The sequence below is a fragment of the Propithecus coquereli genome, unplaced genomic scaffold (genome assembly GCF_000956105.1).
Source record: "Propithecus coquereli isolate 6110/MARCELLA unplaced genomic scaffold, Pcoq_1.0 Scaffold215, whole genome shotgun sequence".
In the NCBI taxonomy this organism is placed as follows: Eukaryota; Metazoa; Chordata; class Mammalia; order Primates; family Indriidae; genus Propithecus; species Propithecus coquereli.
This window is the reverse complement of record NW_012146634.1, coordinates 975,595-992,992: the sequence shown is the minus strand read 5'-3', so window position 1 is coordinate 992,992 and position 17,398 is coordinate 975,595. Positions and strand designations below refer to the sequence as shown.

The 17,398-nt window shown below is 41.5% G+C and overlaps 1 pseudogene across 1 annotated transcript; it reads left to right on the top strand.

Moving 5' to 3' along the window:
* Window positions 1-503: 503 nt before the first annotated feature.
* On the top strand, window positions 504-2,210 carry LOC105810602 (annotated as a pseudogene). Its single transcript, XR_001137504.1, has one exon. The product of XR_001137504.1 is annotated as an elongation factor 1-alpha 1 pseudogene (transcript).
* Window positions 2,211-17,398: the final 15,188 nt, after the last annotated feature.

Genomic DNA, 17,398 nt, shown 5'->3' with positions numbered 1-17,398 from the left:
TTCCTTTATGGTCCTCCTGACTGGAGGAAAGAGAAGGGAGCCTGAAGAGCTTTCAGCTTAAAGACTACCCAGAGCCACATTTGATCACAATGACACTATTGTCTAGGCTACCTCTTTAAACATCATAAGCAGTATGTAGATGCTGTCCTTCCAGTGATGCTAATTGACACCTAATATATCATTCCCTGATTTCTCTTGTTTCTAACTGTGAGCATCTGAAGGAGGACAGCCAGGGTAAGCAAAGTGGTCTGTGGCTATGAGACAGAGGGTTATTAACTTATTTATATGTAGAATAAGAGTTAATATCCTTGATATCATTATTACCTTTATCTATCTATTGAGCTAACTAGTTGAAGACTAGTTACATTCAAACATTTTACTACTTAATGGATATTTGACAATATGCAATTAATTTACTTGAGATAAAAACCTCCTGATTACATGAAAGATGTACACGTAAGATTACATGCAAGAGCTTTTTTGCAATGGGTTTGCCACCAGAACACAGGTGCTGTGAAAACCACCCATAAAAGCCAAAATGGGGAAGGAAAACTCGTATCAACATCGTCGTCATCGGACATGTAGATTTGGGCAAGTCCACCACTACTGGCCATCTGATCTACAAATGTGGTGGGATCGACAAAAGAACCATCGAAAAATTTGAGAAGGAGGCCGCTGAAATGGGAAAGGGCTGCTTCAGATATGTCTGGGTCTTGGATAAACTGAAAGCTGAGCGTGAGCGTGGTATCACCATTGATATCTCCCTGTGGAAATTTGAGACCAGCGAATACTATGTGACTATTATTGATGCCCCAGGACACAGAGACTTTAACAAAAACATGATTACAGGCACATCTCAGGCTGACTGTGCTGTCCTGATTGTTGCTGCTGGTGTTGGTGAATTTGAAGCTGGTATCTCAAAGAATAGGGAGACCTGTGAGCATGCCCTTCTGGCTTACACACTGGTTGTGAAATGACTAATTGTTGGTGTTAACAAAATGGATTCCACTGAGCCACCCTACAGCCAGAAGAGATACAAGGAAATTGTTAAAGAAGTCAGCACTTACATTAAGAAAATTGGCTACAACCCTGACACAGCAGCATTAGTGCCAATTTCTGGTTGGAATGGTGACACCATGTTGGAGCCAAGTGCTAACATGTCTTGGTTCAAGGGATGGAAAGTTACCTGGAAAGATGGCAACACCAGTGGAACCACACTGCTTGAAGCTCTGAGTTGCATCCTGCCACCAACTCGTCCAACTGACAAGCCCTTGCATCTGCCTCTCCAGGAAGTCTACAAAAGTGGTAGTATTGGTACTGTCCCTGTGAGCCGAGTGGAGACTGGTGTTCTCAAACCTGATATGGTGGTCACCTTTGCTCGAGTCAATGTCACAACTGAAGTAAGGTCTGTTGAAATGCACCATGAAGCTTTGAGTGAAGCTCTTCCAGGGGACAACATGGGTTTCAACATCAAGAATGTGTCTGTCAAAGATGTTCGTCGTGGCAACGTTGCTGGTGACAGCAAAAATGACCCACCAATGGAAGCAGCAGGCTTCACTGCTGAGGTGATTATCCTGAACCATACAGGCCAAATTAGCGCTGGCTATGCTACTGTACTGGATTGTCACACAGCTCACATTGCCTGCAAATTTGCTGAGCTGAAGGAAAAGAATGGTTGCCGCTCTGCAAAGAAGCTGGAGGATAGCCCTAAATTCTTGAAATCTAGTGATGCTATCATCGTTGATATGGTTCCTGGCAAGCCCATGGGTGTCGAGAGCTTCTCAGACTATCCTCCCCAGGGTCGTTTTGCTCTTCGCGATATGAGAAAAACAGTTGCTGTGGGTGTCATCAAAGCAGTGGATAAGACGGCTGCTGGAGCTGGTGAGGTCACCAAATCTGCCCAGCAAGCTCAGAAGGCTAAATGAATATTATCCTTAACACCTGCCACCCCACTCTTAATCAGTGGTGGAAGAACGGTCTCAGAACTGTTAGTTTCCATTGGCCATTTAAGTTTAATAGTAAAAGACTGGTTGTTGATAACAATGCATCATAAAACCTTCAGAAGGAAAGGAGAATGTTTTGTGGACCACTTTTGTTTCTTTTTGGGTGGCAGTTTTAAGTTATTAGTCTTTAAAATCAGTACTTTTTAATGGAAACAACCAAAAATCTGTCACAGAATTTTGAGACCCATTAAAACAAAGTTTAATGAGAAAAAAAGAAGAGATTACATGCGAGACAAATAATTCTGAATTAAAGCCAGAGTTTATTAAATCTTCAGCATCCCAGACATTAAAAACAGGCTGTCTACTGTGGGACTGAAATTGTTTCCTTTACTAGAATATAATTAAGCTTCATAAGGAAGGGAGCTTTTTTTTTTTTTTTGAGACAGAGTCTTGCTCTGTTGCCCGGGCTAGAGTGCCGTGGCGTTAGCCTAGCTCACAGCAACTTCAAACTCCTGGGCTCAAGCAATCCTTCTGCCTCAGCCTCCCAAGTAGCTGGGACTACAGGCATGTGCCACCATGCCCGGCTAATTTTTTATATATATATTTTTAGTTGTCCAGATCATTTCTTTCTATTTTTTTAGTAGAGACGGGGTCTCGCTCTTGTTCAGGCTGATCTCGAACTCCAGACCTTGAGCGATCCACCCGCCTTGGCCTCCCAGAGTGTTAGGATTACAGGCGTGAGCCACCGCGCCCAGCCAGGAAGGGAGCTTTGTTTTGTTCATTGCTCTATTCCCTGTACCTAGAACACATGGCTGACACACAGTAGGTGGTCAATAAATATTTGTTGAACAAATTCAAATGTTTGGCCACACAATAGGGAAAAATTAAAAATGATTAAACTAAATCCTGAAGGAATTACTGCCCAATTATCAATATTCCAAATAGTAGCAGGGAGTATTAATGCTAAGGAAGGACTTGGAAAATGATTACTACCAACACACGGCCTGAAGAACCTCCCTTCCATCTCCAGTAGTTCTAAGGTTGGGGAAGAGGATAAGTCTTGCTAAGAACTGACCTAGACCCTTAAATAAACATTTGAAAATCTGACGTGGTTTGGGAATAGTCAGTGGCCTATGACTTGAAGATCCAAGGGGCATAGTTTAAAAGCAGAAGGAGAAAAAGGAAATATGTTGATGTATTACAGGGCAATTAGGAAAGTATGCATTTTCCTTCTACGGGTTTAGGTTCAGGGATCTCAAACTCAAATGCTTTCAGAGGACAGGCCAATACTATAAATGGGTGAAACAGCTGGATATAATACAATAGGGAGGAGTAGAGACTGGGGTGAAATGCCCCTTCTAAAGACATTAAAAATAATTTTAAAACAGCTACAACAAAAACAACAACAAAACATCATGCTAATCAAGCTGGAGTCACTTCATAGGCAGCTCTCATTTGAGAGCTTTGGTTTAGATTTTATATTGTCTCTGTGAATTAACATTTGTTCTTCAAAGGTGTGTCTGTGTGTATGAATTCGGATCAGTGTGTTCCAACAGTTCTATTTGTTCTTTTTTATTTCTTTTTTTTTTTTTTTTTGGAGACAGAGTCTCATTCTGTTGCCTGGGCTAGAGCGCTGTGGCGTCGACCTAGCTCACAGAAACCTCAAACTCCTGGGTTCAAGCGATCCTCCTGCCTCAGCCTCCAGAGTAGCTGGGACTACAGGCATGCAACACCATGCCCGGCTAATTTCTTCTATGTATTTTCAGTTGTCCAGCTAATTTCTTTCTATTTTTTTAGTAGAGATGGGGTCTCCCTCTTGCTCAGGCTGGTCTCAAATCCTGAGCTTAAACGATCTGCCTGCCTCGGCCTCCCAGAGTGCTAGGATTACAGGCATGAACCACCATGCCTGGCCCCAACATTTCTAAATTGTCCAACTGTCTGGACAATTTTAAGAATAAAAAGGTATATCTGCCACTAACAGTGGTGAGGAGACTTAAACAGGGATCACCCTTGGAGGGTCCATGTACCCACCTGCACTGTTCTGTGGGACTGGAGCACCAAAGGCCATGACTGGTTTGTGAGAGCTGTTTGAACATTTGGGGTTTTTTGACTAAATAACTCAGACTTGGAGAATGAACCACTGGGAGAGGCAAGAGATAGTTCCTAGGATGAGACCAACTCTGTGGGTAATGACTAGGGCTTGGGCAATGGCAGGGTTGATGGGAAGGGTGTAATGTCTTGTTGGCTTTTCTGGGACAATCAGAAAAGTCATTTAGCAGGACTACCATTGATACACTAAAACTTGGATGTACAAAAAGTATATATAACTTGATCAATTAGTGTCACTAATCTCGCTTTGTTCTCTAACACTTGACTTCCTCTTAGGGTGGTGGTTGGGAGGCAGGAGACTGATTTTGCTGGCCTCCCCTGTAGAGTCTTTTGTGCAAAAGTTCACCAGGCTGAAACCATAGTGACGTGAGGAATTTGAGAGTGGAATACGGACTTCACTCTTAAAGCAGTGGGTCTGTGTGGCCCTGACTCTAAGTTCCTAATTAATGAGACTAAGTGGAAGTCTTGATGGGACTTCTAAGAAGGCAGTTTAAATAGAGCACCTACCTATCAAATGCAGTGTGAGTTGTGCAATTCTAGCAGATTTTGCGTTCAGTTTGTTTTCCCCTCCCTTCACTGTGATTTCCTTAAATTACTTCAACAGTTCACTAAGTCTAATAGTCCTACACTACCTTGTACAGGGGAGGTGTGGAGAATAAAGGGATGAAACTGGAAAGAGAAGTGTGCCCTGCCTCACATTTACTCTTACACTATACCCATCAGAGGGCACGGTATCCTACAAAAGAACTGTGTCCAGGAGTTTGGGACAGTGATCTACAATTGAGTGAGAGGGGAACCCATGCTGGAGCTCTTGGCTGTAGGAGAGCATGCCATGTAGTGGGCACCTGGGAAGAGCATGCAATTTCCAACTACTAGGGAAACAATTCACAAGGGACATAGACCAATACTCCCCTCCTTTTTTCTCCACCTACACTAAAGTAAGGAGAGTCAGGCTAATTCTAGCTGTAATCATGATAAGCCCTATTTTGGCGTACATTAAAATCATATAGGGGATATGACTGTTATTATGTTGGTAAGACGTCATAAGGAAATGGAGGATGACTATTTGTTCTTCAACAACCTTTACTCAGCCAAAAATAGCTTTGCTCATCAGTATTGTTAACAGAGCTTATGAAGCTACAGTTATAATAATATTTTCCAAACTGAAAAATTTCTGAACTTCATTATCTGAGGAGTAAAGGACTTGTGAGATAAAATATATGACATCTAGACCTTCCTAGATAACTCAGGGCATATGGTTGCCCTAATTGAAACACATAGGTGAACTCATGGGCATGTAATACCTTTACACTCTTGAAATAGTTATTAATTTTGACCTCTTCTAATTTAGGGCTCATTAATGAAGGATTGGATTTGTTTTTCTAGCTCTTAAACTAAAGGTTGAAAAGTAAGGTTTAAATTAGGAGATGAATCAGAAAGGCAATCTTCTTTTTCAGTTCTTTTATCAGTTCTTTTTCAGTTACTACAGTTTTTATAGTAATGTGTAGCAAGACGGATACAGAGCCATGGGAATGGGAAAGTTCTTCCTACTTTTTTCCTTTTGCTTTTTAATCATTAAAGGTGATTTAGGAGGTTATTTGCCAAGTAAAGACCAATCTCCTGAAATATGTTCCCAGTTTTCCTAGACCTAGATAAATGCCCAACTACTTAACATATTATCTTCTAGTTGGCTGCCCTAATATCACAGATCAACTTGCAAAATATTGTGAGAGGTGAGCCAAGCTTTGTCCATGTTCTCTCATGAAGGAGGCTAGCAAAGGTGAAGTAAGACCCCCTGTTTTACGAGTGACAGCCATATTCCATTCTCAAATGTTTTTATTATTTCAGCCTAGCGAACTTTCACCCACAAAAGACTTTCTTTGAACAGTCTTATCAAAAACAAGGTCTTTACATTTTTTTAGATTGTTTACTTACAGCTCAACCTTTAGACAGGAGGCCAACTCTCAGTGGTCAGTTTCAAATAGGTTAACTTTGGACTGATGAGATTTTTTTTAAAAATCCACAAATTTCAAATAGACATGTGAATGATGCCAGTATTCCTGACTTTATGTGCTCTTCTCAAGTATTTCCTCTTTCCCAGGGAACACCTTAGGGGAAGTACTACGGGTTTAAGAGAATGACTTTAATGAGGAATATTTATCCAGTCCTGAAGTGAGGAGTGCAGTTGATTGGGTGGTGACCAAAAGGTTTGAGTTGGCAAGATTAGGTCTGCAGGTGGGAGAAGGAGAGAGAAGGGCAGGAAAATTCAGCACAGCCATGTTAAACATGTCTTCATGTTCTTTACTCATATAGCACCTTCTTGTGGATCACATATGCATGTTTATCTACTACTTTTTCAGTATAAAGTTATCAGGGAAAAGGAATTACTGTCTGAGAAGTCTTATTCTTGTGATTTAGGGATACTCCTCTGCTGGGCTTTTCTGAGAAAGCAAAGTTCAGGTGCCCATTTTGTCCAAGTAGTCCTTCGGTATTTGAGGAACAATAAGAGAAGAATAAAGATTTTTTTTTTTTTTTTGGACAAAGTGGGTTGTAGAACAAAGAGAAGAGCCTTTGTAAAATTATGTTTGAAAACGATCATTCTACCTTCAAACTGCTGGTAAAAATGGCAGATTAATTGATTTTTGTAGTGCCACATTTACATGTATGCAGAACTCCCAAGTATTTGCCACATAGTCTGGGGCCTAGATATAAATAAGTAAATAGCCTTCAAAAAGCACATGTACTTTACTCCTAAGGAGGTTTAAGTGCCCTTACCTGGTCATTCAGTTGTGTATAAATGAAAGGATGAGGTATATAAACCAGAGAAACAGATCACACAAGAAATGATAGCAGACAGTGGAGTCTGTGCAGATGTTTTAATAGGCAGTGCAACAGGCTGGAGCTATTTGGCTCAGACAATAACCCTGGAGGTTATTAACAACAATGATAAAATTCCTACCATTTATTATTTATTGAGTGCTTATTATGGTCTACTGGGCACTCCCCTGTGTAACAGGTACAAATATTATTCCCAATTTACAGTTGAGAAAACCAACACACAGATAAAGTAATGTGCCAAAGGCCATACATGCAGTAATTGACAGAAGCAATCTCAAACCTACCTCTGTCAGACTTCAAATCTTAACTCTTAATGATTTTGCTTTCTTGTCCTATATTCCAATTCTAATTACTTTCTGATATTTAAAAAGGGAAATCTATATTCCATATTGTTTAATAAAGAATATAGGGAACTATGCAATATGTTTTAAGCCATTTTAAATCTAATATGTATAAATGTGTTGGCATTTAAAGAGTGAGCTTCAAATATCTAGAAATTTCATTTATGTGTGAGAGAGAGAAGTTAGCACCTTCATTTAGTCATGTGCTGGTTCAAAGAAGGTTTAATTGTCTGTATATCTTTTTTTTTTTTTTTTTTTGAGACAGAGTCTCACTCTGTTGCCCAGGCTTGAGTGCCGTGGCATCAGCCTAGCTCACAGCAACCTCAAACTCCTGGGCTCAAGCGATCCTTCTGCCTCAGCCTCCCAAGTAGCTGGGACTACAGACATGCGCCACCATGCCCGGCTAATTTTTTCTACATAGATTTTTAGTTGTCCAAGTAATTTCTTTCTATTTTTAGTAGAGACGGGGTCTCGCTCTTTCTCAGGCTGGTCTCGAACTCCTGAGCTCAAAGGATCCACCCGCCTCGGCCTCCCAGAGTGCTAGAATTACAGGCGGGAGCCACCGCGCCCGGCCGTCTGTGTATCTTTTTATGTTGTTTCAAACATGCCTTAAAGTATTTAAAGTACCCTTAACTCTGGTGTGATCAACTCATTACAGTTTGCATGGGGTTTTCCCAGTTTTAGCACTAGAAAATCCCTCTGTCCTAGGCAAATCAGGATGGCTGGTCATCCTAGCTGTACAGCACTTATGGGTGTTTTAAGGTTGCTTTTAGATAATGGTAATGATTATAAATAGGATCTGATAGGCTCTACCAGCCATCAGCTCTGCCATGGCTTAAGTCATCTCTTGGGGAGAAAGATGAAAGTTGTTTCTTTGGGCACACCTCAAGTGATGGGGAAAATCTTTTTCCTGAAACCTCACTGATTTTTAGTTTTCTGTCACTATTACAGTTTTTTTGTATTCTGATCTAAAATCTATCTCAATGAAGCTTCCACCCACTTTTCTTACCCTATCCCTTGCTATGATATGGAATGAACTGAATTCTTTCCCCATGTGATTGAACATTAAAAATTTAAAGAGATCTATCATGTGCCCCAATTTTTTTTTATCTTTAAACAACACATTTCCTACCTATTCAACATTTCTCATATTCTTTTGCCATATGATTACTCTCTTCTGAATACATTTCGGTTTGACCATACTGCTCTTAAATTGTGGTTTCTAGAAATAACCAGCAGACTAGAGTGGATGATGTGTCACCTCCTTTGTTCTGGAACCTATGCTTCCTTTAATTTAGCCTAGTAGCTTGGTATTTTTCTTGGAAGACATTAAGTTAGATTAAGTTCTCACCTACTAAAAGTTACAACATTTTTCTGATGTTGTAGGCTATATTGCTAGGATATATCTGCTAGGCTATATTGCTTATCTTGTACAGCTATTTTTTCTAGTTTGAAGTGCGTGATTTTACATTTCATTCTGTTAAACATAATTTTCAATCTCTCTCTCTCTTTTTTTTTTTTTTGAGACAGAGTCTCACTCTACTGCCCTGAGTAGAGTGCTGTGGCATCAGCCTAGCTCACAGCAACCTCAAACTCCTGGGCTCAAGCGATCCTCCTGCCTCAGCCTCCTGAGTAGCTGGGACTACAGGCATGCGCCACCATACCCGACTAATTTTTTCTATATATTTTTAGTTGTCCATCTAATTTCTTTCTATTTTTAGTAGAGATGGGGTCTCGCTCTTGCTCAGCTCAGGCTGGTCTGAACAACTCCTGAGCTCAAACGATCTGCCCGTCTCGGCCTCCCAGAGTGCTAGGACTACAGGTGTGAGCCACCGCACCTGGCCCTCTCTCTTTTTCTTAAACCACTCACTCCCAATTTTGTTTGATTCATAGGTTTGATCAGCATACTTTCTAGGTCTTCATTTATGTCAATGACAGAATTTTTAAAAGAACAATGCCTTCACTGGAAACCTTTCTTTATGTTTATATTAATACATTAATTAATCTTTAGTTACAATAATTTAATGTATTTCTAGTTAACCTAATTTATTAATAACAACACGTACTTTTTTACTTAATCCAAAACCAATATGATAGGAAAGTGAAGTCAGCAACAACAGGTATTGCTTTCTGATGATGCAGTATTTGCTGCTTCTGTCAAAATCATGGAATTGCTTCCTAAGCCATATGTTTTTCCACCAAAGATGACATTTCCTATTGCTATAGTTTGAATATGTTCCCCAAATTTCACATTTTGGAAACTTAACCCCCAGCTTCATATGTTGATTGGAGGTGGGGCCATTAAGGGAGTAACTAGGATTAGATACTAGATAAGGTCATCAGGCTGGGGCCCCATGATGGGACTGGTGGCTTTGTAAGAAGAGAAAGAGGAGCCTGAGCTGACATGTATGCTCTTTCCCTCCTACCACGTGATGCCCTCCGTCATGTTATGATGCAGCAAGATGCCTCACCAGATGCTGGTGCTATGCTCTTAGACTTCCCAGCCTCCAGAACTGTAACAAAGATAAATCTCAGTTCTTTATAAATTATCCAGTCTCAGATACTCAGCTATAGCAACATAATATAGACTAAGACATCTATTGTGACTTTCTACCTTATTTACTATGCTTGTCACTGAGCAAGTCTTGGTTATTAAGGAAGATCAAATCTTAAAGAACAAAGATTTGTCCTTGTTAAGGATGTTCGAAAAATAAATCACAGATTTTTTAAGGTAAGTGCAAAAGAGGAGTTCCAAATAGGCCTAGGAATAAGTACACAGTCTTCCAAATCTATTTCTTTAAAAGGGACAACATACTTTTCACAAGTACAAGTTTTGCTGTATTTGTTAAATCATCAGAGACAGTTTAACCCACTAGTCAAATACATAAGCTTTGGCCTGGTTCAACTCCTGGTTCTACCACTTCCCAAGTATTTGTCTTTGAGCAAGTTTGTCAGTGTTTAGTATAATACCTGGCATCTATTGAGAGCTATACAAAAAGGAATGTGATATTGTAAAATATATATTTGGTCTTTGACCTTATTTCCTGGCCTACAACTCCTAAAATCCTTAGACTTTCCAAAATGACATATTTTTGTATGCTAATGAGATGACTGGTAGCTGGGGACCCCTAGCTAGCTTCAGAATGGGGGCTGGTCACTGGCAGGACCAAGGCATGATTAGAGGGGTAGGACTTTCAGCCTTATGCCCCAACCTCCAGGGACGGGACACGGGCTGATGGTTAAGTTACTCACTAATGGCCCACGATGACATCAATCATGCCTGCATCATAAAGTCTCTATAAAAACCCAAAAGGGTTGGGTTTGGAGAGCTTCCAGATAGCTGAACAAATGGAGGTTCCCATAGATGGTGTGTCTGGGGAGGGCATGGAAGCTCTGCACCCCTTCCCATACCTCACCCTATACATCGCTTCATCTATGTCTTTTGTAGTATCTTTTATAATAAACCAGTAAGCATAAGTAAGTGCTTCCCTGAGTTCTGTAAGCCACTCTACCAAATTAATGGAACCTAAGGAGGGGGTCATGGGATACCTGATTTATAACCAGTTAGTCAAAAGCACAGGTAAAATAACCTGGGGCTTGCAACTGGCATCAACATAGGGGGCAGTCTTGGAGACTGGGTCCTCAACCTGTGGAATATGACACTATCTCCAGGTAGGTAATGTCGGAATTGAACTGAATTAGAGGACATCCAGCTGGTGTATGCTGCAGAATTGCTTGCTTGCTTGCTGTGCAGGGAAAACTCCCCAAACCTTTGGTCACAGAAGTCTTCTGTATTGATTGTTGTGATGTGAGAGCAAAGGAAAAACAGTTTGAGTTTTTCTTTTTTCCACTCAAGGAGAAAGTAGCATTTATTGAGCATCCATTTATGTTAGGTACTACACGAAGTACGTAACATGTTGTCTCATTTTCCCTAATAATTCTATGAAGTGGACACTTTTGTTTTTCTCAATTCACAGATGAGAAGAGTGAGGCACAGAAAGATTAGACAATTTGCTTAAGGCAAAAATGGAAGAAAGGATATACCCTAGGTCTATCTGATTCCAGACCAGGATCCCAAACACAATTCTATCCTGCTAGTCCCTGAATACAGACATAACCTTCAGTAGGCCTGATGACTTCAGAAGTCTGAGTAGGAAGGACACTGATAACCAGCCAGAGAGTTTTTAGAGAACCCAAAAGGCCTCTATGGCATGGTCTTACCTTGGTGATTCACCAGGGTGAGGTTCTCATCCTTAGCCATATAGACTTAGAAATCTAATTGGCTAACACATAGATTATGGATTTATCTCCCAAAGTAGACTCAAGCACCCAGAGGCTGGTATTCAAAACCAGAATATCAGTTTATTCATAAAATTTTGAATAGAAAGAAATATAATGGCCAAGGGCCAAAGCATTCAGGTCCTGTGACCAGCACTTGGGAAGTCAGATGGTAAGAGTACATTGCTTACAGAGAATAGAATCAGAAACAAGGGAGTCAGTTTTATGTTATAAATATTTACAGGCTATGACAGAATCAAATCCATTCAACTCCAAAGTAGCTGCCTCCAGAACGCAATAGGCTAGTGCAACCTCTCACCTACAAACACTTGGATATACACCACCAGCATTTGCCTCTGAGACCCTCTTTCTTCCTAAATTTTCAGGGCTGATGAGCCCTCCTTCTGACTGATACATTCTTTCTTGAATTTAGGTTAATTTTTTTTTCAGGTAACAGCATAATCTTGCCTACCAGGGAGCCTATTCTTCCTCTTTACTAAGACTTTGAATACCTATCCTTTGATCAATTATGCGCTGATTTCAAGGTTTAAATCTGAAAGGACAGCTTTAGTTCCAAGTTCTTGGCAGGGGAGTCCTCTTACTGAGCCCAAAGTACTGAGAGTAGCAATAAGAGACAGGACCCATCTGGTCAAAGCTGCCTTCTTTCTGAAGCTTTTGCTGATTGGCTCTCCAGCTTCAGAAACAAAGACTGTCGCCATCAGATTTTTGCCTGTCTACTGAGAACTAAAGGATAACAAACACTGTTTCTGTAACTACCAAAGAGACAGACTGCTCGGAGAAAGATTTACATGGCTCTGCAGACACCATGACTGTGCCAGCTCTGGGGGAGTCAGTGCACACGGTGTGAAGCAATTTTTTTTCCTTGGCTCTCTGCCGTAGACTCAGGCAGCTACAGCAACAGCAGCGGTTCCTACTCCCATGCGGAGCTTCCAGAATGCCTGGGAGTCTCCTAATGATAACAACTAGTGAAAGACAAGGTTATAAGTCCTCCCAGCTAAAGCAGCCAAGACTTAAAAGAGGATAATTGCCCCTAGAACCTTAGGACCAAGAGATTAAGTCAACAAAGGAATATCTCTCTGCCTGCATGTGCTACAGGACACCTTGCACAGCAGATCACGGAGAAAGAATAGTGTGGACAAATTCTGCTCCTCTCCTTCTGTATCTTCAGGGTACAGGGAAGAGGAAAACTGTTGTGCAGGAGCAGAATTATTCCAGAACTACTGGGCTGCCTCATTGGGAAAGCACAATGAGAAGGGAAGCCCCTGCCTTTTGAGGCCTACTCTTCCCAGCTCCTTGCCTCAAGATGGAAAGACTTTCAGGTAGACCCAGAGCTCTTGGTGTGTGGACACAGAACTGGATACACTTGATTACACCCACAGCCTCTCCTTAAAGAGATCTCTAGATAATGCTGGGAGAAAGGGGTAGGGCTGATCAAGGCAGACAAAGTGCAGTTACTGATTCTCTTCACTGAAGGCCAACCGGGGGTTCTAGACCGCCCAGTCCATTCACTTAAGGTATTGTGATTTCTTACCATATCCCACCTCTCTCCAACATTCACATATTTAAGGGAAGCTCCCACCAGCATTCAGGGGTTAACTGAGTAGTAAGACTTGGCCCCTTTATGATTCCAGATTCCTGCAGGAGGTTTGTTTTCTGAACATTCCCCTCTGTGCACTCCCCTCTTGTCTTAATTGGCCCTACCCATTGAGGTAGATTCCAGATCTTTCTCCTGTATCTTTGGCTTGGCTCAAGCCTCTGACCACTGCACTGTGAAATCTAAAAGCAGGGAGATGGCCAAAATAGGCAGTCAGGGAAGAGCACAGGCATTCCTATTGCATCTGCTCAGTCTCTCAGCAATCCTCATGTCAGGGAACCTCTCAGGGTTACAAGCTGGGTAACAGGAGAGTCTCCCCTTCCTCACTCACTGCATAAGGACAGGGTGAGACAGAGCCAGATCTCTCAGAGGCTGTCTGCTGGGTGCTGAAAGATAGTGCTGCTGAATGTCGGTGTTCTCCGAAGTCTCCATTCTGGACATAATTCCTCAGAACCATTCCCTAAGTCTGTTTGAGCTATGGTCTGGATGGTTATGCTCCCCAAGTGACTTCTTGCTGTTCCTCTAGATATCACTGGCTCTCAGGGGAGTAGCCATTCATAGTTGTCACATGTAACTGCTACTGTTGTTGTTGTTATTTTTAACACTTAGAGAGCTGGCATCCAGAATTGAAGGACATCAACAAAGCCAGGCAATAGTGATAGGCTACCACTTTAGCAAGAATTGATGGATTGATTAAAAAGCCATTTGTTGAACATATGCAATGCACCACTTGATGATGTGAAGGGGAACAAAGATAAATAAGAAAATGAATTCTCTCCTCCAGGAAGCTACATTGTAATGGAGATATAGATGCATACATAAATCACCATAATATAAGTGAGGATAGAAGGACAGGTCATAGTGATAATGTCTACACCTGATAAGGTGAAAGAGCATTTTCACCTACCAGGCCATCAGGCAAACGCTTGTTGATCTGGAGTAGCTTGATCCTGTTTCTGCTGAAGAAGCCAACACCAAGGTTAATAAAGGCAATTGTAACATGGTAAGCACCATAAAGTAAATACTTCGTAATGCTCTATGTGCATATAACAGGAGCTCAGTGTGTTATCATTTCTTTTTAAATTAGTAAAATTGATTGATCAGTATTCAATGACTTCTCTTTAATAGCAAGAGAAGCAGAAGTTGCATTTCTCTTCCCTGTTCCTCAGGGCAACTAACATGAGAACAAACAGGGTTCAGTACCAGGAATAAAGTTGACTCATACTCTTAGGCTTTCTCTCCTTTTAGAACCATTGACTGAAGACTTGGAATGGGATGACATTCATTCTCATAGGGAAACAGATGAAGTTGCCAAGGAGAGAGGTTAGGGAAGGAACAGGCAGGGAACGTGAGGTGAAGGAACAGGAGGCAGTGACTACTGCACTGCTTTTGACAAAGTCTCTTCATCTCAGAAGAAAAGGCTGTTCTGGGAAGATCATATTCTAGGTAGAAAGATAAGGATGAGTAGAAATCATACATGTTGTGGCCCAACATCCCAGGGGAAGAGAGTAACTTGTGACAACATGAATAATATCTTTATGATCTGGTACCAGTCCATGGTTCCCAGGTCTAGAAAATTTAAAAACAAAATCATCAATGGTATAGGTTTTAATGTATAGAATTAGCTGTTAGGAGACAAGGTGGACTTTTCCCAAGGCAGGAATGGTGCCATGAGGAAAATGGTGACATGAAGGAAAACAGGGCAAGGTGAGCTATACTGGGTTCTTGGCCTTCTAGATAAAAGAGGTAGAATTGATCTCTCTCCTCCCAGTGAGGTTTTTTTGTTGTTGTTGCTTATTTGTTTTGTTTTTTGAGACAGATTTTCACTCTGTTGCCCATGTTAGAGTGTAGTGGCATGATCATAGCTCACTGTAACCTCCAACTCCTGGGCTCAAGTGATCCTCCTGCCTCAGCCTCCAGATTAGCTGGGACTACAGATGTGTGCCACCATGCCCTGCTAATTTTTCTTATTTTTTGTAGAGACAAGGGTCTCACTATGTTGCCCAGGGTGGTTTCAAACTCCTGGCCTAAAGTGATCCTACTGCCTTGGTCTCCCGGAACACTGAGATTGCAGGCATGAGCCACTGCGCCTAGCCATCTCCAGTGAGTTCTTACAGGTATTTTTTCCTATGTCACGCTTCTGTTATCTCTTCTACTATTCATAATTGTCACTTAAGTCTCTACCTGCTATTTAAATATTTATGGTTTTTTGTTTGTTTTTTTTTTTTGAGACAGTCTAACTGTGTTGCCCGGGCTAGAGTGCCGTGGCGTCAGCCTAGCTCACAGCAACCTCAAACTCCTGGGCTCAAGCGATCCTCCTGCTTCAGCCTCCCAAGTAGCTGGGACTATAGGCATGCGCCACCATGCCCAGCTAATTTTTTCTATATATTTTTAGTTGTCCAATTAATTTCTTTCTATTTTTAGTAGAGACGGGGTCTCGCTCTTGCTCAGGCTGGTCTCGAACTCCTGAGCTCAAACAATCTGCTCGCCTCGGCCTCCCAGAGTGCTAGCATTACAGGCGTGAGCCATCACGCCCGGCCTATGGTTGTTTTTATATGAACTCTTAACTACTTGAAGGCAGCAATCATGTCTTCATACCTTCAGTGGCAACTAGCTCAGTGCCTGCTCTCATTAGGTCATTAAGAAATATTGCTGGATTTGATGTTATAGGAGAATTGGACTTCAAGGGTTGACAGCTGCAAGGTCTGGCAATCCATAGGTCTGGCCAAGAATTTCCATGAGGCAAGGCAACATTTGGCAATTACAAGGGCATTCCAGTGAAGTGAAGAGGAGTGTTAGATTTTGCAATAGTTCTGCAAATAAAATAGATTTTTCTGGAGAGGCTGGGTTCTCGGAAAAACATGTGCTGATGGCAAAAAGTAACCTGGGTCCTCACCAATATCAAGATCATGCAAGATATAATCTCTGCCAGATTCAAATAGGAAGAGGTGAGATTAATAAACTTTCTGAGTTTTACATGGCATTATGCTAGGTATTATATATGCAGAATATTTTAAAAAGTAAGATACTATTACTGCCCTTATGCTTAAAATCATAATGAGGAGTCAATGTGCATATATATAAAATAATCAGAGAATGATATGAATGTTACATTGAGTTCCAGGTTAAACATTACAACATTGCTGTTGAGGAAGGTGTCCTAAAGAAGGGAGCCTTGAGACAGGTCTTGAGAGTTCTCAAATTTTTGTGGGTCTTTACTCTTCTATCTCAAGATCATTTGAAACATAATAAAGTTTATGGTTTAACACATCCCCTCCACTTTATCCCCCCCATTAATATTTCAAGATAGCATTTAATTTGCCTGGTGTAATAATGTGCCTCATATGCCTCTAGCCTCTGAGCATGGATCTATAACCCTAACTCGTAGATTAAGCTTCACTCCGTTCCAAGGACTCAAATTTTCCTGCTAGAATAACATGAGGGGACCAGGTCATGAGTTCAAAGAGTCCGCTTCAAAGGTAATCAGGCTTTTGGAGGGGGCAGTTCCTGCCTTATCTTTCTATTCCCTTAGACCAAATTTCTCACCGGTAACTTCTCCTCCCATGAATAGAGCTACAGCACCCAAAATTATCTCCTTGTCCCTGGGGTCTGGTTTCTATGGCCAGGTTTTTTTGTGATCAATTAGTTGTATTTTTTTAAGGCTAGTCAAGTAAAGCAGTGGGAGTGGAGAAGGAACAAAGAAATCTGTAACTGGCTGTGATCAATTAGTTGTAAACACAACTTCACTCAGACCAGCCGAGGGCCAGGTTTTTTGTACGCCAACTTTCTGTGCACTTGTATCTGTATACATTGTCTAATGTCTGTTTAGGGCAACACCCGGAATCTTGGATTCATTTTGGACTTTTTACCATAAGTAAAAACTTCCTGTCACAGTCCTGGGGCTAGGTCTGATACAAGAATCACAGAGAAGGCAGTACACTGGTAGCCTAAGGGTGTCTTATGTCGAATGTGTCTGGCTAGAAGACAAGAGTGAGAGGCTGCAGCTTTGTGATGGGCTCTGCTATAGTGTGCATACAGTTTGTTTGGCCCTGCCAAGTCTCGTGTTAAAATTCAATCCTCAGTGTTGGAGGTGGGGCCCGATGGGAGGTGTTTGGATCATGGGGGAGGATCCCTCAAGAATGGCTTGGTGCCATTCTCCCAGTATTGAGTGAGTTCTCCTCTTAGTTCCTGTGAGAACTGGTTGTTGAAAAGAACCTGGCATCTTCTCTTCTCTCTCTCTCTTGATTCCTTTCTTGCCATGTGATCTCCACACA